The sequence below is a fragment of the Thamnophis sirtalis genome, unplaced genomic scaffold (genome assembly GCF_051295495.1).
Source record: "Thamnophis sirtalis isolate CommonGarterSnake01/CBP01778 unplaced genomic scaffold, rThaSir2_p1.2 scaffold_1, whole genome shotgun sequence".
Classification (NCBI taxonomy): Eukaryota; Metazoa; Chordata; class Lepidosauria; order Squamata; family Natricidae; genus Thamnophis; species Thamnophis sirtalis.
Genome location: NW_028261381.1, coordinates 89,541,212 through 89,555,037, shown reverse-complemented (window position 1 = coordinate 89,555,037; position 13,826 = coordinate 89,541,212).

Genomic DNA, 13,826 nt, shown 5'->3' with positions numbered 1-13,826 from the left:
AAATGCATTTGTGTCTTGTGTTAATGTATTGCAGGATTGCCTCAAATTGCTGTGTGATAGTTACAGCATTTCCAGAAAACAGATTGGAAAAGAAAAGAAAATGGAACAGAAGGGAATGAAAATGGATGACTGTGTGTCACCCATATCCCCAACCTTTTGTGAAATATGTTGGGAAGCAACTTCTTAAAATAAGACCTTTTCCTGATCATCTCCATTACTAAAAAAGTAATTCCCAATAGACCGTTAAACTACTGTATTCAGTTTCCATATAGTTGTATTGTCCATATTTACTCAGATGTTACCCTTGAGGTACTTGCTCCCAGGTAACAAAGCAGAAGGTCTCAGTCTAAATTTATCCAACCTTTTTTTTAATATGCTTTTAAGCTTGTTACTTTGCATAAGCTTTGTAACTTAGGAAGCAAACCTTATTGGGTTTAATAGGGTTTTTAGAAAATGTCGCATAGCAATTTTAATTATTAATTCTTAAATTAATTATTGAGATGATAATAAATTTTCTCCTCATAAGCAATACCTGAAGTTAAAACTTCCTTTAAAAAGAATTAGGAAGAATGAGAAACAAACGTCCTTAATGGTTGAAAACGCCAGACAAAACTATATACAAAGAAATAACATATAAATTAATTGTGGATGTGCAGATATAATTAATAATAATGTCAATAAAGCTTTGTGGGGGGTATTTTTGTGCTTGTCTAGACTTTAAAAAAACTATCTTCAATACAATATCTGAGGGTAAAATAGAACAGTTCTTTTTTATTTAAAAAAAAAAGGGAGATTCATGTATGGAAAGTTATACCAAGGTTAAACGTAGTTTTCATCAGTTTCTTTCTAAATTTATTAAGAAGTACAGTTTGAAATATTCATCTGTCATCTTTCCAATGGATACAATTACCTCCAAACAGTCTAATTTTGTATGCTTTATGCAGCCACAGTACTGCTTTGGAACCAGATTTTTCAGAATGTTGCAATGAAAAAAAATCTTGCAAAGCCTTTTTTCCCAGAGGCAACATTAGAACCAACAGAATAAATATGAACACCACAGGTAGCAGTGAGCCTTAAAAACCATGTTCAAACATTTTTAAAAAAATGACTGCATTTTTGGAACATACAGTGTGGTGTTAAATAAAATGTGAATTCTTCAGAAAATTCATTTAGAGTGCAATTCCATGTAGTTCTAGAAGTAAACCTTTACTGGGTTTTTAGTAGGATTGTCTAGAAAATTGGAGGGGGAGGTGTAGCAACTTTAATGATTAATTCTTAAATTAATTATTGTAGTTTATAGTAAATTTCTTCCTCATAACCAATACCTGAAGTTAAATGGATTATTCTTATCTGTACTGTAAACCATACATGGAACTGATGATAAATATGAATGAGAATTGTCAAGCACTGCAACGTTAAAAATTTTATATATAATTATTTCAATTTATTTATGTATATTCTATTTATATATCAAATTTAGAAACAGAGTGACTCTTCACTATAATAGGCTATGTTAGAAAGACAATGGTTAGGCCAAAATACTGCCATCCTTTAAAAATGCAACCATAATAGAATTAATCTGCAGTTAAAATCAGGATAGAATAAAATATAACAAAATAATCCTAAAGCATAACAAAAAGCAAGTTTGATAGAAAAAAGTAAAAAGTAATAATAATGATACATTCAATATACTGTAATGCTAGTTATCATTTTAGCCTTTGGGGTTTGAAATTAAAACCATGAAAATTGTGACATAAGTATCTAAAGTCACTTAATGTATGTTATTTCTTTCTTGTGTGTTGTTACTTTATATTTACAATTTCCTTCAAAAAACTTAACATGACAAAATAAGGTTGAAAACTTATGAAGCCAACTATACTCAGAAATCTGTTAGAATCACAATGAAAAGAAGGACTAGATCTGTTAGATCTAGTCTTTCTTTTCATTAAACTAGACATACCCAATTTTTGCAATCTTCATATATTTCGGCCTTCAGTCCCCTAATTAACTTTGTTCTTCTCTGCACACTTTCTAAAGTCTCAACTTTTTTATTTTTTTGTATCTTGGCGACCAAAATTATAAAATACTCAAGTGTGGTCTGTGAAGTGTTGTATTATGAAGTACCGATGAAGTAGTTGGTAAGTGAAATAATCACTGTGCTCATGTTTTTATTTCAGTTTTCCTTTGTTTTGAAGTCCTACAAAGGCCATAAATGCAAGGATTGGTCATAAAATTCCTTTTGCAATGGTTGCTAAATGAGGCAGTCGCTAAACAAGCACTTCCTGTAGTAGCCAAATGCCATGTGAGTCCACTCAGGAATCTCAACTGAATTCAGTCAATCTTGTTACACTAAGATTGTAAAGATTTAAATTCCAATCCCTTCTCAGGTCTGGTAATTCACTGATTGTAAACGATTGTAGGCTGGAATGATCAATTGTGGTCTGATCATCAGGCTTGCAGCTAGAACTCCTCCTATCATTCTCCACTATAATAAATGATGTTTTGGATGGGGCAGCTTTGCTGCTGCAAGGCCATCGTGAATAAACCAGAAATGGATGTTGGAAAAACAGATCAGGTAATACAATACAATAGCAGAGTTAGAAGGGACCTTGGAAGTCTTCCAGTCCAACCCCCTGCCTAGGCAGGTACCGAGTTTCTTTGGAGTGTTGTTTATAAGAGGGTGAGTTGGGACTCAGGCACATGCTGGTCAGTTTAGAAATAACCCCAAATTGCTTTGAGGATGTCCAGATAAGATGCACAAATCTATCTGATATAATAGATACTCAGATAAAGTTAGAATGCAAAAGGACAAAGAAATCAGATTGGTTGCGGCTGTGTCTACAATAGTTAAGAAGCCAAAATACTGTACTGAAAAGAATTAGACAACTAGGAAATTAATTGCTCTGAGATACTGTGATTTTTGTATGCATTACTTACTATGGTGAATTATGTATACAAATGAATACTTAATTGACTTGAAGTGTTTATTATAAATATCTAGTATTTTATTCATTTGCATGTTTACGTATACCTGCTTTTTAAAGTAAAAAAAACATGTAACAATATGCTAATGCTAGCTTTTCAATCATGTCTGATCCTTGGTGATTCTATGAACCAGCTCTTTTCATATTTTCTGATCTTGTTTGGTTTCTTTCAGTTGTTTTATGCACTGACTGGTGTCAACTTTGATGGTGTCTAGCCACCATGTTTTTTGGCAATTTTGTTTTCTTTTACCGCTGACCAGTATAAATTGCATTTAATTTAATAAAAGGGTAACAGGGTACATAAAATGTTACAAAATTACTGTTATTGTTTAACATTTAATTATATCAAGCCAGGGTTCTCACTCAAAGTAAAAATACTTGGAAAGAGAAGATGAAGAAAACCAGAGGTAAGGTAGATGGACTGAATTAGATTAATAAAAGGGTAATGGGGTACATAAAATGTTACAAAATTACTGTTATTGTTTAACATTTAATTATATCAAGCCAGGGTTCTCACTCAAAGTAAAAATACAAAGGAAAGAGAAGATGAGGAAGACCAGAGGTAAGGTAGATGGACTGAATTAGATTGGTGATGCATGCGTGTTAGAAGACCAGTGCAATTTGGGGATAGATCTTCCTGGAGAAAATCTATGTAATTACTAGGAGTTGTTATGGCTGAGGTGATGACACATAATCAGTATATGCACCTGTATTTTTATCTTTTTTCTCGTGTTCAGAGAGACTCCCATGTCTATAATGGCAGGATAGCTCAGAAGTGAAAACCTGAATTAAGATCCAAGAATTTTGATTTCACTGATATTGACATTTTGATACAAAATTTGATTGGTTAAACTTCTAGAAAATTTTCTTATGCACAATTTTCTTATATACAAGATATAAATGAAAATCCTATTAAAAGTCATGCTCTGCTAGCAAATCTAGGGATATAAAGTGTCTTAAAATGTAATGAAAAAGTACTGGGTTTCCACCACTGCTTAGGTCACTCCTGATGGGAAGGATATAATTCACGAATCCAAACAATACTTTTCAATCTTTCTGTCCTTAAGAACCTTTCATGTGTTGTCCTGTGCCAGCTAAGTACTAAGATTAACCCGGTTCTTGCCTAACTTCCATTCTGGGAAGTCATATGGAGTCAGTGATTGTACTCCCATAAGCAGTAGCATCAATTCATGTCTTGAAGCTATGATTAGTGGAAGAAGATATGCCTGGCTTCACTGATCATAGGAAATATGGTATCAGGTGTGCTCTATTCTCTGATTTTGGACATTTCTTATTCCTATTTTGATATTTAGAATTGTCTCTTATACGAGTGTAACTGTCTGTCTAGTTATTTAGCTTTCTATCTTTCTTTCTTATGTATGTACGTGTGTGTGTGTAGATATATATACACACTATATGTATATATGGTTTATTGTTGCTAGGTGTCAAATACTATTAAGTATGCATGTGTATCAGCTGCTTTACAGCTATTTTTCAGCATGTTGAATGCAAACATTCTCTAAGGAAAAGATCTGTCTTCTCTCTCTCAGTACCATCTCAGAGATATTTTCCTTCAAAGATTGTTGCCAAAACAACCCCTGAATTCTCTCCCTAGTATCACTGCAAACTCACCTCCCTTAACTACTCAATGGAATCTTTGAAAGAGAGTCCTCTTACATGAACAATTATGCACTAAGGATGTAAATCTAACAAGAGTTGGACTTTCTAATGAAAATGCAGGGAAAGATTTTCTCTGGCATATTCCGATCCATCATTATGTTTAAATTATTTTTGGCAACGTTGGTTTGCTTGAAGGAGAAGCCTTCATCTCTATCATTTTTTTTCTTCACCTTGCTATTTTATGATGTCCCAGCTGCATTTTCTGAATGGTCCCTAAGGATTCTTGGAAAATTCTTCTTTTTACTTTCTGCATTGTTTTTTTTCTGGAGGTTCTTTCCCTTTAAAAAAATCTATCAGTTCCCTCTTTATTTATCCCACATTTTGAGAGTTCTACTGCTCAAATCTACTTTTTCTCTAAATATCAGTTTCCCTTCATGCCAATACACATTTTCTTTCATTCTTTCTCTTTTTTTCATATTAAGATATTTAGAAGTGGTATACCAGTCCAAGCCACAGCAGATGGCAGCACATAGCAGACCATGGCTGATCTCAAAAAAGTTAAACAGGATTAGAGCTGGTTAGTAGTGGGATGAAAAAACTCCAATGGTACAAACTAGGTCATACAGTTAACAGTCATGAAAGAAGGCTAGGGTAAGCCGTCTTGCATTATTTCCATGAAAACAACATGAATTTGTATATATAGTTTAGCCAAGATTTTTTTTTAATCTAAGTTTTATTCCAGTACAGTAGTGAGGATTTTAGCCACTTTTTTTTGTAACTGAATAAATATTTCTGCAATATGATCTTTGATCAGGATCCATTAAAACATGTTTATGAAAATATCTTTCCCCCCCCCTCAAGAAATCATCTGAACAGTTTGCTGCTCATGGGTGGGTTTAATGGATGAATTTCTTTCTAATGAAATTGGAGTAGATGTGATGTGCCAGGATTCTTAATGTGAATATTGATAACAGGCAATCTAACTAACATTTTTCTTATAAACATCTATACCCAGGAAACCAGCCTTATAACCAATATATCCTGATTTCATTCTTTTTCCTCCTATATTTAACACCGATAAAATATAAGTCAGAATAGGCAACATTCAAACCTTATTCAGCTGTATAAATAAACTGGATGTGCAAAAACTAAAGGGAAAAATATTCTTAAGACCTAGAGAGCAGCTCTTATCTTTCAAAGTGTTTTCAATTTAGAAAATAATCAAGGTCAGAAATTGTGAAAAGAAGGATGACTTGAAAACTGGAATTGAAATTTATTTCAGTTTTACATTCTAAAATATTATCTACTGTGTCTGTTCTGAAATAGTAACTGTTTTATCAAATGCATCTGATAAAACTTGGCTTTAATGTGCAAAAAATTATGCCATAACATCTGTTAATTTTAAAGATACACAAGATACCGAATACTTTTTCTTTTCATGTTCACATTCCCATTTTCATAACAATGTGGATTAATGACAGAGAGCCAGGAATGTCCACAGTTAACAGACTGAATTCTTAAGGAAAGAGAAAAAGAATAATTGAATCATAACATTGATGGGGCAGTAAGAAAACTCTGTTAAAAGTATGAAAATAGAACTCTCACCAGATGCTGTCTTAAGGCTTTTTTGCTTATCAGATCAAGCCTATTTCACAAAAAAATTGATCATCTTCAGCTTCCTTCCTATTAAGTTAAATTATTTAAATAGCTGACTGAAACATTCCATTTTGGCCTATGTGATCAAAGAGCCAGACAAAAAGCATAGCATCTGGGTTTTTCAGATGATTAACTTAAACACATTTAATTAAGAAACCATTTCTACTTGTTCTAGCTGCACTTTGAAATGGATTTATTTTGGCAAAATGTAAAAACACTGCTATCAAACTAATTAAAAATTTTCATTTAATCTGGACAATTTTCCAGTAAGGCTGAAAAATCTTCAAGTATAATATCTGATTTTTGCATAGATCTTTCCCATACCATAGCTATCTGCATACATATATGCTGATACCATATCATCTGTGATATTTTTAAACAGTGGGTGTGGGTGTTGTTTAGCAATTGTTAAACATGGAGATAAATAAAACATAGAGATAAATAAAAAAACTGTATTCAAAGAAGAATATTCAGAACTCATTCATCTTTCATAGATATGGTTCTTGGCATATAGAGGGCTTCAGGCATTAAAAAGCAACTTTCTGAATTGACACCTTTGCTAAAACAAATATTTTAATATCATAGAAAAATACCCATTAGTTATCTTTAGCATTTAAGGTAAAGGTTCCTCTCGCACATATATGCTAGTCATTCCCAACTCTATTGGGCAGTGCTCATTTCCGTTTCAAAGCCAAAAAGCCAGCACTGTCCGAAGATGTCTCCGTGGTCATGTGACTGGCATGACTAAACGCTGCCGAAGGTGCAAGAATGCTGTTGCCTTCCCACCAAAGGTGATTCCTATTTTTCTACTTGTATTTTTACATGCTTTCGAACTGCTAGGTTGGCAGAAGCTGGGATAAGTAACAGGAGCTCACTCCATTACACAGCGTTCGGGATTCAAATCGCCAAACTGCCGACCTTTCTGATCAACAAGCTCAGCATTTTAACCACTAAACCACCACATCCCTTTAGCATTTACTAAGTTACTAATCTAAAATCAGAGATAAAATAAAGCTTCTTTACAGGTGGTCATCTAGGGTGACTTCCATGATTATAAGCAACATAATCTAGTTTATTTTAATGACAATAGGTACAACTTAAGATGTAACAAGGAAAATCAAACTAACAGGGATCTAGAAAAGAACAGTACTATGCTTCTCATAGTCAGATGTTCCTGTTTTTTATTACTGAATTTAACAAACAAAAATAAAGAAAACTGTAACAGTGATTACGATCATCAAGCATATAAAAGTGTTATAAATGAACTAAGATCTAAAAAGAAGAAAATATTATTAATATTAATATACAACTTGCCTAACCCTTTACCATATAATGAAATCTAGAAACATCTTGTTATATCTATAAAATAGGGAGATCTCAAAAATCAACCAAATCATATATCTTAAATCCACTCTTCAATATGTGGAGGACCATCCTTTTCCACTTGCACAAAATGATTGTGTTACATAATTCCTAGACTCAATAGAGTTCTTCATAAAATGTCCGTGGTATAATGTTCTCTGGATGCTCAGGAGAGAGGACGGCATCCCAGAGGAGCAAAATACAGCAAAGTTTGTGTGGGGGAAAGAGTCAAGATGGCTCCTCCCTGGGAATTCTCATAATATATGCTTGATGGTGTGAATAGTCTGCTTTACTTTGGCAAGACTTCTGTCTATAGGAATGCAATAATAAAGGCAACTGCTTGAAAGAACTTCATCATCTCTTTCTTTGGAGTCTGACAATATCAAATCCTACTTTTTGGAAATAACACCATCCTGTTTTATATCTTTAACAACTATGGCATTGGATCAGCTTGTCCCAATTACATCAACCCATCTCACTCAGTCAGCCAGGGAGGGTATTTTGAAGATCCTGTTAGTTAAAGAATATCAACTGGGAGTATCATCTGATGATGATTCTGTCCTTTGGTACCTCTTACCCTCATTCTTCTGTCTTTCTGGAAGAGTGTCAAGACTCTGGTCTGCTAATTGGAATGGGGGGGTGTCTAAACTTGATATAATACCTTGGAGGTGGTTGGTGTCTTGATGGTAGTCCCTCCATCTCTTTTAACTTTTTAACATCTTCATTTGAATCTTGTTCAAATCTGTTTTTATCTCTGCTTTTTAACTCTGTTTTTATACTGTTATATTTTTTAATTGTAAACTGCCTACTTAGGGCAATTGTTTTGCCTAGTGTCAGGGCATTGATCAGGTGCCCATGCAATTGGCTGTTTTCGATCCAGAGACAATTAGCCCAACAGTGAATAAAGAAAATTTAAGCTTTATTATTAATTCAAGCAAACAGCTTTAAAGGCATAACATCAAAAGCTTGCATATCAAGCAAGACGATACCCACATTTTTATAAGCTGTCAGAAGTTCCTTAATAATGAGAGCAGAGATACCCCAAGGATATCCAGTTTCCATAGCACCCAATAGCAGGTTCTGTGCAGAAGCTCCGAACAAACAAAAATTGTAAGCTGCCCAAAACTGATCATTGGGATGGGTGGCAATAGAAATTGAATGAATGAATGAATGAATGAATGAATGAATGAATGAAAGAAAGAAAGAAAGAAAGAAAGAAAGAAGGAAGGAAGGAAGGAAAGAATTCTAAGGTTTTTATCAAAACTTGGCACCATGACACTATGGCTCTGCTATAGTCATGAGCTGCAAGAACCTATCTTGACTGAGTGGCACATAACTCTGGAATGCAAACTGAAAGTCTGAGACTTTCATAGGTTTACAGCTATGTGAAGAGTATCCCTTTTCCTTTACTCAGTAAACAGGAGCAAAACAAAACAGTTCAGAATGAGATTTAAGGTTCTAGACTTTTATTAATATGAAAGAGAAATCAAAATACGTTTGCTAAATTCTTTGAAATAACAATGCTCTCAGCACTGCCACTGCAGAATCATAGAAATTTGATAAATAAACATTAAACAATGTTAACTATGTTAATCTGGAACTAGTGGTTAAGGCAGCAGCCAGCTTAGTGATTTTGAGAGAGTCATTCTCTTTCAGCCCAACATACTTCACAAAATTCGAATTCCTTATTATACAGTTCATAACTCGGACTTCTTGTCAGTGTTAAACTAAAAAAAAAAGAATTGTATTAATTCAAATTCAGCATCTCTTAAACATCTAACTGTTTTAAGTACCTCTAAAGCTAATAAAGTGGCCAGGCCAAGTTATTCTAACAATATATTCTTTAATGGTCCATATTGCTAGGCAAATGTGTATGTTATACTCAAAACATAGCCTATTAAAATCCTTTAAATACTTCTTGTTGATCAATTCATTCAAGATGTTAATTCCATCTTCTATAATGTCAACTTCTGATATAAATCTGAATTACAGTTTACCACTTTATTATTAATGCAGAAATGTGTAACAGCTTTCAAAGCTGGGAAAGTAATATTTTGCTTCCTGTAAGTTGACCCAGAACTGATCAAGATTTCAAAGGAATCAGATACTGTCTGTCTTAATGAGCTCAGAAGGGATAACAATCATGAAAAGATTCATTCCACATGACTTTGGATATTAAAGTAAAAGTTCAATGATAAAGTTAAAATCTGGGAGATTAAATAGGCATCAGCATAAGTCAATCTCAGTTTAACTTGAGAGAATCGGGGGATCTTGTGCTGCCATTAAAACTTCCTCAATATTTTAAATACCTTTGTAAAATATGTAATAGGAATGGACATAGAAATCCATCTTAAAATGTACATCTGTATGGAAGTTATAGTCATTTTAATTACATAAATCTTACCGCCAGAGACTCAAAGGTAATTCTAATCAATTAGTTATATCCAATATAATAATGCATATGCATATGGATATATTTAATTCCATGTACTTTTAGATATTTGGGGAAATATGTTTTATACAATCCAAGCAAATTGCTAAAGTCAGCTTTTTATAACAATGTATAGATCATTTTGATTTTAGTGGAAGTAAGTAGAGGGTTTTTTAACAGAATCTAAGACATACTGTTGTATTACTTTGTTTAAATCTCTAGCCAGATTTTAAATGTCAGCTAGTTCAGCTCAACAGCTTAGTACAATACATATTCCATAAGTCAGATCAATTCTGGCAATATCCTCATTCAGTTAGGAAAGCATATAGATGTGTGGCAACTGCAATGCCCATACCCTCCCCCATTTCCCTTTAAATGAATCACAGCTTGCCATTTTTGGACAAGCTAAACCTGGACAAGCTAAAAGAATTTGAGGGTAAGAAAAAGAAGAAGTGGGAGTGGGGAGAGAAAGCAATAAATGACCTATGGATCATAGGTCATAATTATCTGAGAGAACATTTCTCTCATTATATCAACCATTTAAGGTAGACCAGGTGAGGAAATAAGCACAGCAAGTGCTATAACTCAATTGTTGGATATAATAGACTCTTGTGGTCCTGTCAGAGTTTTTCTTTTAATACCTTGAATGATTTTTGCCTATCTTTATGAGGGATTCTTATTTCTGTTCCACTATGATGACCATCCTCCTTTTCTGTTTTATTATATTGCTCTGTTTCTTTGATTTCCAACGCAGAAGCATTGCAACTGTGAATAATGTAAATATAAAATAAACTAAGTTCTTCCTTTGTAAAGAAATGTTTTTATAACCCCTTTTTCTATTTAGAAAGGAAACCTTTATAAGAGAAACATTTGTCGCCATGTCTTATGAAGCTGCTACCGGTATTCATAAACAGAAGCTACAACAAAATGGCAAACTTTTTATGCAGGCATTTGAATGTGCACCGTGCTATAAAGTGATACTTAGACAAAACTGCTCTGCCTTTTCTTCTTTTAATCACAAGCAGAAAGTGTATTGTAGCAAATGAGGGTGCATTGCTGAATTTCATTGATCTTGAGAAGAGTTAAGCAAGATTTCCTCTGGGTGGAACCCTGCTTAATTCTTGAGTGGGAGACCCATCAGGAAGTTCCAGGAATATAAGCTATATTGGAAGTTGTTGTTTTTTTTAATAAAAAATCCTTTCCAAAAAGGACAATGCAAACCAATTCCTGTGGCCCAGAAAACTGTTCCCCAGAAATTTATATTATACTCATATAGTCATTAGGAATATAGCTTGATTAAAAGTCTTTACCTTAGGACAGGGGTGTCACATTGGCGGTTCTTGGGCCGGATGTGTCATGCGGGGGCCATGCCCAACCCAAGTCCACAAAGGGGAAAACATTGTTATACATCACATGATGTCAATGTGACGCTGTGAGTTTGACACCCATGCCTGAGGAGATGGTCATCATTCTGTTAACTTGTACTTGGTAACAATTAATAATAAAGAGATGGTCATCTTTCTCTTCTTTTATATCTGATAACTATTCAAAATACACTTTCATTAGTTCATCAAGATAAAATTCATGACAAATATTGTTAAGATTGCTTCATAGCATTTGTGTGACAAGAGGTTGCAGCCCTAAAATATATAGTGTTACATTTGTACTGCCCAGTCTTTCAGCTGTGTACTGTAGGTCTATCAATGTCCTCTTTTCATATGATGTCTTATTGTATTTTGCTTCTGATATTGCATGCACTTCCAGTAATAAATTGATGCTGACCACAGATTATTGTGACTCCTTGTCAAAATTCTCAAAATTTGGCTCTTTGTGCTCCTAACTGAAACAAGTATTTTCTCCTTTCCTTGCTACAGATACATCTTCAAGCATACCATTTAAAAACAAAAAACAAAAGGAGACACGGCATGAATTTTAGACAGACTAATAATTCCTTTTATTGGCCCATACTGTTCTTTATTAACTGTTCTATAAAAACCTGATTCTGATCTAATTCACATATGAAGTTGATATCCCCATATTTAATTGACTTCATAATATGCATTAATTATATAAAAAGTACTTGTATGCTTTTGCAAACTAGAAAATGAATTTCCCTTTATTTATGAAAATAAACATTGATGATCCTAATCACTGTGAACAACTGCTGCTGTGCTTCTCTTGTAACAATTCACTCACATAATGGAAGAGCACCCTGCCAAATTGAGGTAATATTAGACAACATGAAATAACAACATTGTGGACATTTATTTAGTACTTCATTGTGAAAATAAGTCTTTCAGCAGCCATTTAGAATGTTTTCTAAATTTGGAATATTGTGAATAAACTATCATAATCTTTAAATTTTAAATAAATAAATAATTTAATTTTCAAATAAAGTTCAAGATAAATAAAACTTTTAAATAGAAATAGAATATTAATAGAAAATTATAAAAATAGAATTGCATCTGTTTGCTAAATTGGTGTCTGATGATAGTAGACAGACGTAAATGTTCAACTGAATGTTTTGTTTTTCTTCTGTATAAACACGAACATTTTTTTTGAGAAATATTAGAAATCACATCATATTGATATTCTTCTACACAACTTTCTGTCTGTTATTATTTGTACTTATTCTCTATCCTAGTAATAAAAATAAATCTAAATTAAAAGTAGAAAATGGTTAGTGAGTCATGATTTGGGGAACAGGAAATAAACTGACATGTAGAAATCTCAACTTTCATGATAAAAATGTAAGAATTTTATCCCAATTTATGCTTCTGGTTAAAAAGAACATTTTCAGAAGTTCAGTGTTTGCTGTTAGGTCCCTTGAAATAAATGAAGTACATTTAATATTAATTCTCTTTTCATTCCAATTGATACAGTCCTTCTGTCAGGGTTCCAATAACACCTCTAACAAAAGAAGACTCTGAAGCTAGAGTTTCCTCAAAGTTCCATTTTATTAGAGACCTCATATTGGCACATCTGGGAAAACCTGAATCTGAAAGTTTCCAGGTTTTCCCCACCCAAAAGAAAGATCAAGTCCCTGCCCAGCACCCACATGTCCATCACATGATCCAATCAGGTACCATCCAAAACAGGAGATGCCTCCTAGTCACCTCATCACAGCTGCAGGGTCAGATGACCTTGACTTTCTGAGAAAGAATGTTGTTATAGCTATATATCACTCACACGCTGTATAATCCCTCCTCCCATTTTCCCACAGTTTAATTTTGCTATACATTCTTTTTCTAGGCAAATGTATCTGAATGCACTTGGTTGATGATAAAAAAAGGCATGTGGGAGGGAGAGATATAGAATATCTGTTTGTCATTTTAAAAAATTGTTTAGATGTGCAGTCTACTGCAGGAAACAGTACATACAAATGCCAAACAAATTTTTAAGAAACCTAAACAAATGATTCAAAAATGTCAGATCCTGCCTATAGCAAGTTACTTTTGCTTTTTGCCAGTTTTAAAGAACCATCACTTGATTAATGCTTCTGTGCTGAAGAGATAAAGCAAAGCACACATAGCCTGTGAAGAAATATATGTATGAATATAACACAACCAACCTATTCATGTTAATATTCTACACTGAAAAGACAATTTTATTTATTAGTCCCCAAAGTTGCACTTAAAACTAAGCTGCAAGGTTTTATCGGTCTAAGCTTGCCTTTGGACAAGCCCAGCTAATAGTTTGTCTTTATGTTCTGGATAGTGTCCCCCTTTATCCAGATCTGACATGAAAATTAATTTTTGTAGCAGCTGCCCTGT